Source organism: Lutra lutra, chromosome 11 (genome assembly GCF_902655055.1).
Source record: "Lutra lutra chromosome 11, mLutLut1.2, whole genome shotgun sequence".
Classification (NCBI taxonomy): Eukaryota; Metazoa; Chordata; class Mammalia; order Carnivora; family Mustelidae; genus Lutra; species Lutra lutra.
This window is the reverse complement of record NC_062288.1, coordinates 41,322,301-41,338,286: the sequence shown is the minus strand read 5'-3', so window position 1 is coordinate 41,338,286 and position 15,986 is coordinate 41,322,301. Positions and strand designations below refer to the sequence as shown.

At 37.5% G+C, this 15,986-nt stretch overlaps 1 long non-coding RNA gene across 8 annotated transcripts in view; it reads left to right on the top strand.

The window, feature by feature from the left end:
• LOC125080429 (uncharacterized) overlaps positions 1 to 15,986 on the top strand; it is a 45,253-nt gene that overhangs the window by 4,865 nt on the left and 24,402 nt on the right. For 4 of the 8 annotated variants that reach the window (XR_007121380.1, XR_007121379.1, XR_007121377.1 and 1 more), the window contains one exon: positions 15,550 to 15,685. The exons of 2 other annotated variants lie outside the window; for them this stretch is intronic. This is a non-coding gene — a long non-coding RNA (uncharacterized LOC125080429). Of the gene's footprint in view, positions 1 to 606; positions 3,437 to 15,549; positions 15,686 to 15,986 lie in introns of those variants that run through there. 2 more of the 8 variants (XR_007121381.1, XR_007121384.1) reach the window with 2 other exon arrangements.

Genomic DNA, 15,986 nt, shown 5'->3' with positions numbered 1-15,986 from the left:
AATGTTATTTTCTAAGTTGACTGATATGTAAAGGAGATAAAGGTAGAGAAGGGAGGAGAGGAGAAGAGAACAAAAAAAAAAAAAAAGAAAAAAGTTTAGGAAATACTTTTAACCTCAAGGGAAGAGGACTCAGCATGACTCACAACATATTAGCTTAAAAGCAGAGACTGACATGGTTGCACTGAGGACCTTGTGTCATCTAGAGAAATATTCTCAATTTACGAGATTGGGCTCTCTGGGATTACTTACCCTGAGTTTCTCTAGTTTCCTGGAATATGAATCAAAATATTCCTTAATTGTTTTCCCTCATGGCTCAACAAGAGCAGAATGCATTTGTTTTAAATAGAATAGGTAAAGCTAGCTTTAGTTTAAAATCCCTAAGCAGTAAATTATAAATGTGTATGCTACTTCTTTTGTTCTACAGAACTAACTGACTTACAAATCTTAGCTGCATATTGTGCCATCTTTTTTTCTCACTCCTTTTAAGTTGTATTTAAATGTATGCATATCTAAAAGTGGATTGTGGTAGATACTTGTTTGGGTTTCTGGCCATAATCCATTGAGAAGCACCGTCTTCATCACTTTTCCTCTAATTCTCATCTACAGGTTGAGTCTCCAGAGTACTGTTCATATGAGGACACTTCCCACTTTTGGTCATAGCTGATTAGATAGACTTTGATCCTCAGAGAACTCAATCAGATTCCTCGTTCTGGGAATTTGGAATGGGGAGAGAAGTATTAGTTTCCTTCTGTTGAACACTGAAACTGTAACCCATACATGGGCTTGAAACCCCAGATATGTAAGGCCAAGATAAGGGGAAGGGGAATCTACTCTGTAGAGAGAGAAATGAAGCAGTCTCTTTGAGAAGAGTAGTGACTGCAAGCTGTGGTACTCCCAGAGAGAAAAAGGGAAGGGAGTCACTTTCTGGCTTTGCACAGATTTTCTATGGCCCCATACTGCAAGTGGCCTGCCTGCTCTTGGGTTCTATGGGTCCCTACACTGTATTCTTCTATTAAGTTACACTTTGTTTGTTGATAGCTTAAATGGCTATTTTTTCCATTCTTTAAAATACATTTCTAATAAATATCATTTAAGGGAGATCTAAATAGTTCTTTTCATTTATAAGAAGTAAAAAGCATTGTGAAAGCTTTGGTCTGAAGAATAACATAAGGCTTATGAAAAATATGCAAAAATTACAGTCTTTTGAATAAGAAGAGCATAATAGCAAGAGTAGGAAGTTCCAAGATCTCACTCTCCCACAGAAACATCAAAAACAAGCAGAAACAGAACCAATCTTGTGAGAACTCTAGAAAACAGTTCAAGGTTTATAGCAACTAACTGAACACTAAATCAAGAAAAATGCACCTCAAAACAGTACAAAGTATTTGTGGTCATTTTACTTGTCTTTCTGTACCCTTTTCCCTGAATGGGGATAGTCTTACAATGTCAGTAGTCTAAAGGGGCACTTGTCTTAAGGTAGTGGTCATAAGGCCACTACAGTTATAAAGAAGCAGAGTGTTAAAGTGCAGCAATCCAAAATTGCAGCTGCCCATTTTCCCACTGTGCTGTTGTTTCCGTGGTTCTGAAGGGAGCAAACTAACCTTTTTCAGAGATTACTGTGATCTCTGTTCTAATCTGTCTGGGGGTGCTATAGATAATTGTGTCTCCCAAAATTCATATATTCAGGCCTTAACCCCCAGTGTAATTGTAGGGCTTATAAAGAGGTGATAAAAGTTAAATGAGGCCATAAGGATAAGACCCTCATCTAGTAGAGGTAGTTCCTCTAGTAGAGGTAGACACCAAAGCTCATTCTCTCTATCATGTGAGGACACAGTAGGAAGGCAGCTGTCTGTAAACCAGGAAGAATCCTCATCTGAAAGTGAATTGGTTGGTGCCTTGATTTCGGACTTTCTATCCTCCAGAGCTGTGAGAAATAAATTTCTGATGTCTAATCCATCCAGGCTGTGATATTTTGATATGGCATCCCAAGCAGACTAATATGGGGCAGCCTCTGATGCAAGATGTCCGCCCTGTTTTGTCTAACTCAGAACTCAGGTGAAAAAGCTTGAAAATTCTGCAAGCTAAATTAACAATCCTCAAACACCCGAGGCAGATATTATGGCTGAAATGTACAATAGACTGCCTAAGATAAAAGTTGGGTAGAATTTCTTTGGGAAGTTGAGACCTTCAAAAACAATTATGTAAATGGGGGAATTTAGAAAGCCATATGCATACTCCATACTCCAGGAATTTAGAAAGCCATATGCATACTCCACATACTCAAACACTCAAGAAGACCCTATGCTTTCATCTTGGGCTCTCTCTTGGTACAGTGAAAACTAGCAAGTTGAAGGAGGGCCCTGGCTCAGATTGAATTTGCAAGAACTGGGAGGTTCCTAGCATTCAAGTATATTTCTGCCACATCCCTTGCTAAACACAAGCTGAGGAGACTTCAGTGACCACATGTGACAAGGAATATAGTCTGTAATCATAGTTTGGGAAGGGCATTAAATCAACAGATTGCTGCAGCCTTCAACAGTGAAAAAATAGTGAACCCTATGAAAGAGGAAGATTCTGACTTCCAGGTATATTATAATTGTCAAATGTCAGTTCTAACAAAAAAAAAAAATTACAAGACATACAAAGAAACAAGAAAAAATAGCTCATTCAAAGGAATGAAACTGTCTTTGAGGAAGTACAGACATTGAAGTTACTAGACAGATCTTAAAACAACTGTATTAAATATGCTCCAAGAACCAATAGAAAAAAAAAATGGACAAAGAACTAAAGGAAATTAGGAAAATGATGTGTGAACAAAATTAGAATATCAATAAAGAAATAGAATTATAAAAAGGAACTAAAGAAAAATTCTGGGACTGAAGAGTACAGTAGCAACAACTTGGACAAACTATTGGCTCTAAGACAAAACAGCTTTTTTGCAGAAGATTCTGGCCTGGTCCCCCATCAGAAGATGATGTCCCTGAACTCAAATCGTAAAATTTATCATGGTTTGGTGTGGTTTAGTGGAAAGATCTTGTGCTTTGGATTAAGATTGATGTGCTTGAATTATAGCTATAAATAAAAATAACAATGACTAGCATTATTAACTGAAATGGAAAAAGCTCTCAGAAGGAAGAACTCAGAGTCTGGGACTTAAATAACTTCTGCTTCTTGGTTACTATTGTATTAGGCACTATATTAAACACTTCCCTCACTGATTTATTTTCATCTTCACATTAACTCTCTGAGGAGGCATTACCAACTTATAAAGAAACTAGTCTCAGAGATTAAGCCCTTGTAAACAGTAAAGGGATTCTACTCCAGTCTTTTTTTTAATGCTTTATTAAGGTATAATTGACATGCAATAAGATGTATGTAAGATGTATGATATGATATTTTGACATATGTGAACACAACCACAATCAAGATATTGAAAATATCTATCGCTCCCCATCCAAAGTTTTCTCCTGCCACTCCCCACCCCTTCCCATATCTAAGCTACCACTGACCTGATTTCTGTCACTATAGATTAGTTTGCATTTTCTAGTGTTCTATAAATGGAATCATACAATGTGTGCTTTTTGTTAATCTGGCTTTTTTTCACTCAGTATAATTATGTTGAAATTAAACCATGTTATTTTGTTCATCAAAATTCATTCTTGTTATTGCTGAGTAGTGTTCCATTTTAAGGATATACCACAATTCGTGTATCCATTCACTCGCTGATGGACAATTAACTCAATTGTTTCTGACCCTAAACCCATGCTACACTCTTTCCCCAGCTCCCTCACATACTATGTGATCTTGGGAAACCTAACTATTCTCTCTGAGCCTCAGTTTTTCTCATAGTAAAAATGGCAATAATATTTTTCCGAACAGGATCATTTTTAGTGATATAACACATGAAAGTACATAGTACTGTGCCTTGCAAACAGTAGATGCTTATAAATATTCATCTTCTTCAGGAAATAAATCTCTCCAGGAAGGAAAAGAGGAAAAAAATATATAGCAGTATATGCCTTTCTGGAGTCTTTCTTCCTGCAGTTTCACCTCATTCTTGAAGATTGCTCACTTTAATTTCCCTCTCTTACATCTTATCTGCACCTCATGGATATGTTCCCCTTTTCTCTCTAATCCAGATATGGACACAAACTCTTTTTCTTATTCTCATACCATGGCTGAAATAGAGTGATGTTTTCACAAAAATTAAGGGATAAATTAAAGAGTATAAATATATAAAACCAAACTACAGAAATAGTAAAGGGTTCCAGAACCTGCTTTTCTCCCAAACAATCCCAGCAAAGTAAGTCAGAGAGCTTTGTTTTTCTTAACTTTCAATTTTTATTTTGACATAATTTCAGATTTTATAGGAAAGTTGCAGGGGTAGTATAAAGAATCTTGATAAAATCTTTTCCTTGATTATTGCTTTACAACTTTAACAACTCATTTAAACAATTCTCTTATTTTTTTGCCTCCAAAATTTAGGCTAGTAGTGGCTTTGGTAGCAAATACTCAATTAACTCAGTATAATAACAAATATAACAGCAATAACAATTCCAAAAGTTGCTTACTGAATACCTGATAAGTACCAGACTACCTGCTGGTTGTTTAACTGGGACAACAACCTAAAACAACCCTAAACAACCCTGTAAGGCCAGTACTATTATTACACCCACTTAACAGGTATGGATATTGAGACATAGGGCTTTGGGATATTGCACAAGGTCACACAGATAGAAATCTTACAGTACTAAATGCAGATGAAACCAAACAGATTCCTGGACCTGCGTTTTTAATGCTAATTTTAAAAAAATCAAAGGTCAGCAAACTACAGCATTTGGGCTAAATCCAGCCCACACATTATTCAGTCCTAGGCTTGCTTGTACAAGGATCACATCCTCTCACACAGGTGGGTGGGCACAACCTGGTCTGAACTACTTCCTAACATGCCTTCTGTTTTTTAGTTATCTGACCATTTTCTCTCATTGACTTCTGTGATTTCTTGTCTTGCCCACAGAAAAATACAAGCCTGACTCTTTAAGTTCTAACTCGCTAGACACCATTTTGTCCTTCAATTGAGGGTCTCAGGGTCTAAAGGATATAAATTTACAGATGTTAATCTTCACTAGGCTTGGGCATTCTTGGGACATTTTATGATGATTCACCTGAGACATCTGAAATAATAAAAAATGATACTGTACATGTGATCAAAGGCAGCAAACCTGAGGTGGATGCTGTGATGCATTGCTCTGATGCCCTGCTTCAGGACTGAAAGATTGTTCCCCTAGTTTTTGGGAGTGCTGGCAACAGACAACCCACAGCTGCCAGCCCTCTCTGGGAACTGCCTCAGGTACAAACACCTGAATTAACTCAAAGTCATGCCTCCTTTCAGGGCACCCACATGCAATGACTGATCAACATATGGGTAAGAAACTCAGCCTCCAACTTCAACCTGTGGTATTCTCTTGGGCCGTTCCAACATCAGAGTTCTCCATAGAAAAACTACACATAGCCCATTTCTTCCTCTGTACAATTCTGCTTCCTCCTCTTCTCTTTCATAGGCATTGACCTCAAAAGCACTTCCTAATAACCTTTATGCATGCTGATCTCTGTTTTAGAGTCTGTTTTCTGGGGAACTTCACCTGTGACAAAACCTAAAACAGGAGGAGAGCTATTTCTCAACCCTGTCAAAATCCAAGCTCTTTTTTACATATATCAATAGGTGATATAATTTTGAATGACTTCTGCCTACCTAGAGCTACTTCTTCATGCATCGACACCAGTGTTCCATGTGAGAGATGATGACAGATAGACACAGTGCAACCTCTCAGTCTTGTTCTCTGTCCACAAATGAGCCCACAGTCATTTCACTCTGTTATTCAATGTTGATTTAGATAATTACTGGTTTTTAAATTTTTCACATTTAATCAGAGGTAGGGTTTTGAAATACTTACAGTGTGTCAGCCTTCTTTATGACCATATTTGCCTTTGGGTAAACCTCAATAAAATATTCACTTGCACACATATTTTAAGGACACTTGAAAGATTACATACTAGAGACTGTTTTCTGTTTTTTCAGGTATATTTTTCAAATGTTTCCATGGTGATACAACCTGATAGAGTAGTAGATATTAGACAAAATGTGTTCTAATCCTCGCTCTGTCAATAGCTGCTTTTTGAGTCTCATGGTTCTTACCTATAAAAGAGAGGTAATGATGCCCATCTTTTAGAGTGATTGTGTTGGTTAAATGAAGGTATATTTGCAAAGGGCCTACCACATTCAAGTATTTGATTTATGGTAGCTGTGTATTTTTCCTTAATATTTTAAATTTAAATTCAATTAGCCAAGATATAGTACATCATTAGTTTTTGATACAATGTTCAATGATTCATTTGTTGAATATAACATTCATAGCTAACAGTGATGGGAATTAAAGAGGGCATGTGATATAATGGTAGCTATTTTTATAAACAAGTATAATAATGACATAAGTGGATTGGCTAAAAATTTTAAGAGAAAGTATCTTTTCAACAAATATTTCAATTTATTGCCACATTTTTAGTCCCCTAGTAGCAAATATTAATTGACAAACAAAGATATTCACTATAAAGGTCCCTATACTGAAATGTGCATAAATGATCTTCATCCACAGGACAATTATCTCTAAAGGAAAGGAGCTGAAATAAATGACTTCTAAATCTTTTTTTCAGCAGTTAGAGCCTCAAGAATCTATGGACTGGGATGACCCTCCAAAAATAGAAGCAACTATTTCTGGGATTTGAAGCTCTCTCTGTTGAGGGTGTCTGCATATCAACATAACTTTAGTTCTAAGTCTTCTTGACTAATAGTCTTCTGGCAAATAATTCAGACTCTCAATCTGTTATACCATTGTGTGTACAAAATACCTGTCAGTATAGAAGCAATCAGTAGTGATTAAATTATTATGAAAATGGAAGTGACTTTCCAGTATTTAGCTCTAGCTTACAGTTGTTTAAACTCTATTTAAATTGATTGTATATTATGGCTCATTATTTTTCTCTCAATACTAATTCCTTCTGCTGATTAGTATATTTACGAAAACACAGAAGCAGTTCTGCCCAAACAGAAGGGAAGAATTTAGCTTTCCCTCTGTCATCTGTTAATAGGGTTCTCCCAGGGACTAGTTTCTCTAATACAGTTCCTGCATCTACCTCACATCTTCAGACACATCCTTGGGCACATGCCCCCCATCCTCCCTGTCCTACCCATTTTATCTTCTGTCTCCGGAATGAAATGCATACATGTCTATCCTCTAGAACCAAGTTAGAGTCAAGCCTTACCTCTACTTTGAGTTGGACTTGTCTTCTCTTGCTGAGTTGATCCAGGCTAGTGGACACATAAGACCTTCTTTATTTTCCTCTCTTTCTAAATATCTGTCTCTACAGCCATCTTTTTACTTTCTGCCTAAGAAGAAGAGTCTGACCTCCTTTCTCATAGGAAATAGGGTAGCATTTTGTCTTTCTCCCTATGCTACTTCACACTACTTCAGCCATCTAATGTAAGTACTAGAACATTGTCAATCAAGATAACATTAACTCCCCCCTTTTACACTGAACTTTTGTCAAGGATATAAATGATGGAAGAAAATGGCAGGGGCTAAGGGTTTAGGGTGGAAGGCAGAGACTGAGTAGGGAGGTAACACTTTATAATTGAAGCTGAGCAGATCTAAATGAAAGGTGAAGGTGGTATACAGAAACAATAGAAACTTCCAGAGTTCAGGAGAATCAGAACTCCAGTTTTATGGGGAGTAGAATTTGTGCCCAATATAAAATATGGAAAGATAGTGGGGGCAGGGTCAGAGGCAAAATGGCAGTACCGTAAGGACCCTTGTTTCATCTAGTCCCTAATAACTATCAAACCATTCTGAACACCCATGAATTAAGCCTGAGATGTAAGAAAAAAATATCTGGAACTCTATAAGTAGAAAAGTGACTGCTTTTTGCAAGGTAGGAATTGTAGAGACATGAATCTGAGGGGAAAATTGGAAGATAAATGGAGTGGGAAATGGAAGAGGATATAGCCCTGGCTGCTGGAAAAAGATATAACCCCAGAGAGCAAAATCAGAACCCTTGGAAATCTGCTCCAGTGAGGGACTTCCCTGTCTGAAAGGGGCTCAAGGGATGAAAAGGGCAGAACTCTAGGTGGGTCAGTGTGTTCTCAGGATCTCAGGAATCAGAACTAACCAGGATGCCTAAGCTGGTAGAGTGTCAAAACAATGGAGCAAGGAAACTGGTTATGGTTATTGAGCCCAGGAGGTGACTCTCCGTTCAGGTCACTATAAAGGCCAGCCAGGCCCATAGGAGACTACTCTCTGCATGGGAACACTAAAAAGGACTGGAATGGGTAGACCCATCTGTCATTCCCCAGTAGGGGCAGAATGGGTGTGCCCACAACCAGGCAATAGCTCTAAGGGTGGTGGCCCCATAAAAGACAGTATGGTGACACTCAGCTGTCCCCCAGGAACTGTGGAACAGGTACACACACAAGCCCACAACTGCTCTCAGCCTCAGGGCACTACAAAGGGCAGTAACTCAAGACCCTCGGAATCCTTCGGAATCCTCGGAAGGATTACTGTGGGCCCACACTGCAGGAGTCTGCGAAATTTGGCACACAGAAAACTGAAAACTGTTTGTCCCAGCGGGTTTACTGAAGAGGGAGGATCACAATCTTTTGGCTCGGGCTGGTGATTGGGGCTCGGCCATTTTTTTTTTTAAGATTTTATTTATTTATTTGACAGAGAGAGATCACAAGTAGACAGGCAAGCAGAGAGAGAGAGGGAAGCAGGCTTCCTGCTGAGCAGAGAGCCCGACGCGGGACTCGATCCCAGGACCCTGAGATCATGACCTGAGCTGAATGCAGCGGCCTAACCCACTGAGCCACCCAGGCGCCCAGGGGCTCAGCCATTTTTATTTTGATCCTCTAAAGAAGCATGGAAAGCCCTTAGGGAACAAAAGCCACCCCGAGCCCAGCTCCCTGGCAAGGGGCAGGGCAACTCTGCCAAGGCAAAGACACCTGAGAAACAGCACAGCAGGCCCCTCCCCCAGAAGACCAACTGGAAGAACAGGTGCACAAGTAGTTTATGGAGCCTGAAAGACTGTAAAACTCCAGCACTAGGAAGAAATAATATATAGAACTTGAGGTTTTCCTCATGATTCATTTAGCTTTCAGTCTAAAATTTTCCATTTCTTTTTTTTTCCTTTTCAACTAGTTTCTTATTTTATCAACCCTTTGTTTTTAAGTTGCTTTTTCACTTTTATTTTTTACATCTACATTTTATAGACATATGCTTCATTTTGGCCTTTTTTTCTCTACTCAGTTTTATTTGTGTATAAGTTTTGCTTTCTTTGCGATTTTGTTATTCAGTATCTTCTAACAGATGAAAATTCACTCAGGAACAAGTGGATCACTCTGCTTTGTCAACCCTGTGAGGTTATATTCTCTCCACGCCACCCATGATGTTTTGTTTTGTTTTGTTTTGTTTTTGTTTGCTTCTCTGTTTTGGTTTCTGACCACTTTGGATTTGTCTTGTGTGTATTTTGCTAGTGATTGGTATTTTGATTCTGCTCTCTCATTCATCCATTCTTCTTTGGGCAAAATGACTAGAAGGAGGAATTCACAACAAAAGAAAGAAGAAGAAGAAGTAATGTTCTCTGCACAGATCTAATTGATGTGGATATAAGTAAAATGTCAGAAATGGAATTCAGGATAGCAATTGTAAAGTTAATCACTGCATTTGAAAAAGCTTAAAAGACACTAGAGAATCTCTTAGTGCAGAAATGAGATCTAATCAGGCTGAACTTAAAAATGCTATATAACTGAGATGCAGGCTAAATTGGATGCTCTAACAGCCAGGGTGAATGAGGCAAAAGAGAGATTAAGTAATCTAGAAGACATGCTGATAGAAAGGAAGAAGTTGAGGAAAAGAGAAAAACAACTAATAGCCCATAAACAAAGACTTTGAGAAATTAATGATGCCATGAAACATACCAATGTCAGGATTATTGAGGTGCCTGAGAGTGAAAAGAGAGAGAGAAGGCCAGAAAGTATATTTGAGAAAATCATAGCAGAGAACTTCCCTAATCTGGGAAGAAAACAAGCATTCCTGTCCAAGAGGCAGGGAGGACCCCTCCTAAAATCAATAAAAATAGATCAAACCCCTGACATAAAATAGTGAAACTCACAAATTTTAGAGAAAAAGAGAAAAACCCTAAAAGCAGTTCGAGACAAGTAGCTACTTACCTATAGAGGGAGGAATATCAGACTAACATTAGACTATCCACAGAAACCTGGCAGGCCAGAAAGGGCTGGCATGATGTATTCAAGATACTAAATGAGAAGAACATGTATCCAAGAATACTTTATCCAGCAAGGCTGTCATTCAGAATGGAAGGAGAGATAAGGAGCTTCCAGGATAGACAAAAGCAGAATGAATATGTGACCACCAAGCCATCCCTGCAAGAAATATTAAGGGGGATCCTGTAAGCAAAGAGAGACCCCCAAGAGTAACATAGACCAGAAAGAAACAGAGACAATCTACCAAAACAGGGACTTTACAGGCAATACAATGGCACTAAATTCATATTTTTCGATAGTTAGTCTGAATGTAAATGGGCTAAATGCCCCAATCAAAAGGCACAGGGTATCAGATTGGATAAAAAAGTAACACCCATCCATATGCTGTGTACAAGAGACTCATTTTAGACCTAAAGACACCACCAGACTGAAAGTGAGGGGGTGGAGATTCATTTACCATGCTAATAGACTTCAAAAGAAAGCTGGGGGAGCAATCCTTATGTCAAACAAATTAGATTTTAAACAAAGACTGTAGTAAGAGATGAGGAGGGACAGTATATCCTACTTAAAGGATCTGTCTAAGAAGATATAACAATTGTAAATATTTATGCCCCCAACATAGAAGCAGCCAATTACACAAACCAATTAATAACCAAAGTAAAGAAACACATTGATAATAATACATTAATAGTAGGGGACTTCAGTACCCCACTCTCAGGAATGGACAGATCATCTAAGCAGAAGATCAACAAAGAAAAAGGGCTTTGAATGACAGACTGGATCAGATAGACTTCACAGATATATATAGAACATTCCACCCTAAAACAACAGAATACTCATTCTTTTCAAGTACACATGGAACTTTCTCCAGTACAGATCACATACTGGGTCACAAATCAGGTATCAACCAATACCAAAAGTTTGAGATTATTCCCTGCAAATTTTCAGACAACAGTAGTTTGTGGCTCTGTAACTTAAATTCAATCACAAGAGGAAATTTGGAAGGAACTCAAATACTTGGAGGTTAAAGAACATCCTGTTAAAGAATGAATGGATCAATCAGGAAATTAAAGAAGAATTTTGAAAATGCATAGAAACTAATGAGAATGAAAATACATCTGTTCAAAACCTTCGGGATACAGCAAAGGCAGTCCTAAGAGCAAAGTACATTACAGTACAAGCCTCTCTCAAAAAATTAGAAAAATTTCAAATACGCAAGCTAATCTTACACCTACAGGAGCTGGAGAAAAAACAGCAAAAAAGAAAGCCTAAACCAATCAGGAGAAGGGAAATAATAAAGATTAGAGCAGAAATCAATGAAATAGACCAGAAGAACAGTAGAACAGATAAACGAAACTAGAAACTGTTTCTTTGAAAGAATTAGTAAGATTGATAAACCTCTAGCCAGACTTATCCAAAAGAAAAGAGAAGGGGCTTGAATTAATAAGATCATGAATGAAAGAGGAGAAATCATAACCAACACTAAGGAAATACGATTTTAAGAACATATTATGAGCAAGTATCTGCCAACAAATTAGGCAATGTGGAAGAAATGGCTGTATTCCTGGATACACCAAAACTGAAACAAGAAGAAATAGAAAATCTGAACAGACCAATAACCACAAAGGAAATTAAAGCAGTAATTAAAAACCTCCCAAAAAACAAGAGCCCAGGGCCAGATGGCTTCCCAGGAGAATTCTACCAGACATTAAAAGAACTGATACCTAGTCTATTGAAGCTGTTTAAAAAAAAAAGAAATGGAAGGAAAACTTCCAAACTTGTTCTACGAGGCCAGCATTACCTTGATCCCAAAACTGGACAAAGACCCCATCAAAAATGAGAATTACAGACCAATATCCCTGACGAACATGGATACCAAAATACTCACCAAGATACTAGCCAATAGAGTCCAACAATACATTAAAAGGATTATTCACCACGACCAAGTGGGATTTATTCCTGGGATGCAAGGGTGGTTCAACATTTGCAAATCAACCAATGTGATAGGTCACATTAATAAAAGAAAAGACAAGAACCATGTGATCCTTTCAATTGATGCAGAAAAAGCATTTGACAAAATACAGCATCCTTTCTTGATTAAAACTCTTCAAAGTACAGGGCTAGAGGGAACCTACCTCAATATCATAAAAACCATCTATGAAAAACCCACAATGAATATCGCTCTCAATGGGGAAAAACAGAGCTTTTCCCTTAAGGTCAGGAACACAACAGGGATGCCCACTCTCACCACTATTGTTCAATGTAGTACTGGAAGTCCTAGCCTTAGCATTCAGACAACAGAAAGAAATAAAAGACATTCAAATTGGCAAAGAAGAAGTCAAAGTCTCACTCTTCACAGGTGACATGATACTTTATGCGGGAAACCCAATAGACTCCACCCCAAAATTGCTAGAACTCATACATTTCAGCAATGTGGCAGTATAAAAAAGGGAACAAACTTAACCACGGTCTAACAGAAAGAAATCTTTCTTTTCCTTACTCTCTCAACTGCTTTGCATTTCTACTTCTCTTTCCATCTACTTCTTTCCTCCTTCTCCCCCTTTCCCTCACCTTTTTTTATTTGCATGTGTTTTGGGGATGGGGTAAGGTAAGATGGCAGGGGTTGTTTTTCTCTTCTTTTTCTTTGCTTCCTGCTTTTTCACTGCGCTCAGTGTTTGACTGTGATTAACTCCTTTCAATCTCTTCCTTTTATTTTTCATTTCTTATTTTTATATTTTTTATATCTACTCCTCCTAGTAGAGAAAGGGATGTCATTATTACTTTCATTGAAAGAAAAGATTAAGTTCTTTGCTCTTTCTGGCTCTGTGCTAAGCAGTATAAAAAGGAAATTGCATAGATAGTGTCTGACTTCTGAAGTATACAATGTATACTCTGATTTTATAACACCCTCATGATTTTTGCTTTTAGTTTGTTTCTCAGTCCCATTAAAAATCTGGTGGTAGCAATGAACGGCCTCCTTCCAAAATACCTAAGTCATGGACATCATTGATTTGTGTGCAATTTCAGGATGTTCAAAAACTCCCTTAACCCCTTAGGGGAGTGTATGACCTCAGATCAAGAACCCTGCCAGTTATTGCAATACATTTCACAAACGTCACACAATTTGATATAGGAGGAATCTTAAAACATCGTAGAACAAAATCAATTTTAATTCATTTTGTTAAGAAAATCAATAGGCTATATAGTAGCCATTTTGTGTGGTTGGAGAGGTAAAAGGAGAAAAAACATTATCAAATTGTTAGTAGATTATAAACATCATCCAAAAGGAACAAACATTTATTGAGCACTGCTGACCACAAACATACCTATGTATAAAATTCCTACATGATACAGCTGCTATAAAAATTATATATGTACATATATATACAAATATATGTGTGTTTAATATATAAAGTATGTATAATATAAAATGTTATATACATGTTAAATTTTCACAACACCTGTATCATGTAGGATTTACACTGAGATAAGGAAATTGGGGCTCAGAGAGATCAAATAGCTAACTCAAACCACCTATTAGGAGGTATAGATAAAGATTCTAACCCACATCTTACTCTAGGCCTCTCTTGGAATATAATTTCTTACATATCTTTTCTATTCAACATAAAACTTAGCACATAGGAGGTATTCATGGAAGGTTGGAGTATTGATTGAATTAATTCAAACAAAGTAAAGTACAGAACCCTGCAGTAGATCATTAGAGACTTGAGGCCACTCTCCCCACTCCTATTCACCATTTAATTTCATTTCTTTAGAGAAAAGGAAGGGACATTTTAACAAGTTCTGAAGAGTAGAGAGAGTCTACAAAATTGCAGAGAGATATAGTAATTTTCTTCTATTCATCAGAGAAATATGTCAGTTCTAGCAGTGTGAGGGTAACGGACTTAAATGTGCCAATTTTCATTGGGAAGGAATTACTGCAAAGTTAATACAATATTAACTCGAGGAAACCATTTTTGATTTGCTAAGTCCTTTGAACATTAAAGGAGGTATTCTGACTGAAGTTCTTGAAATATAAAGAACAATTTGAAACATGCCTAGGAGGAAAATACAGCAATTGGAGCATAAGGAAGTTCTCAAATGAAGTCTGATTTTAAAGGAAAAAGAATATCATTGATTCAATAAACTGTTCAGAATGTATGTGTATGATCTAAGGCTAGCTAATGATGGAAGCCATAATTTGAAGAGAAGTTGGTGACGAAAAGGAAAGCAATATTAGAATATGGACAACTCTGAGATAGAGGCTGATTATATTTCCAAAGAATAATTTTAGGGAAGCTAATAAACACTAAACAAAGTTGAACAGAAAGTACTTCAGAAGTAACTATCATCTTAGAAGTCAGTCAAGACAGTGGAATAATGAAGAATCAGTGATTATGTTGCCTTGCTTGATTGTATCATGATTTAAAAATAAGTCCATGTTGACTTCAGGTCAAGGCAAGTTCATTATGCGTAGTTTTTAAATTTCTCCAATTCCCCTTCCTAAAAACATACTAAACAATTAAAATAGCAAAAGAAAACTTCTATTTACAACATCCTCAATGAACAAAACTAAAGTCACAACATCCTCAACTAACAAAACATCCCCCATGGACCTCAGAATACCATTTCAGATTATGGTTTGCCTTACCCAAACCACAAACAATACAGGACATGTCTAGGCTTACCAGCTATGCAGAAGTAGTGGAGGGGAGAGAAAGAGAGTTTTAATGGTTCTGTGAACACTGGAATACAGATTTCCTCTGATTTTAGAAAGTTCATGTTAGGCCATTTCACTTGTACAAAAGACCTACATTGGTACCTCTTTTTGCGATCTAAAAGAAGTCCAAAGAGCATTTTTACTTTTATGAAGAAAGGTAAAAAGCAAAAATAGTGTTCAGTGTTTATAGATAAAGTGAGCACCCAGAGCAGTGAGAGTGGCACCCTGAAGCTCCTTCCCTGGGAACTACACTTAGCATCTCAGCATCCAGCTGCCATAGCTTTGAATTCTATCCATGAGCATCTGTGCTTTATCTCAATTTATTTTGTGCATTCATTAGCAAGATGTGTCCTTAGGTATCAGAAAAACTTGAGAGGTTATTTGGGGGGGGGAGGTGGCTGGGAACTCTAAAAAGTTTTTCATATAAGTTATCATAATTCTTCACTTCATGAGATTTTGGCTTGTGAAAGCTTTCATAAGAACATTCTACTTTCAGATAGTGAGGGAAAACTACGGTGATTGCCAAGATATACTCCAAAGGAGAGAGAGTCCTTCCTGGAATGGAATTCTCAGCAAATTGAATATTGTGAGAATAACAGTGAAAAGGAAAAGACTTCAGGCTCCAGCTATGGGTGAGTGGAATGAGAAGAGCACAGGTATACACTCAAGAACTATGGAGAGATCAGAAGGTACTGCTGTGGCTCAAATGCTCAAAGAACTCAGAAATATCTAATAAAATTCCTGTCCTAAGGAAAATACTGTGAAGAGAATTCAAATTGAGCAGGACAGGAACTCTTAGGGCAAAGGGGAGAAAAGGATCAAACACTTTGGGGGAAGGTAGGATTCCAAAGATGGCAGATCTCAGAAAGTAGGTATGACTACATGAAGAGGCTATTTATATCTCTATTTTTATCTTTATCTATAGTCTTTGTA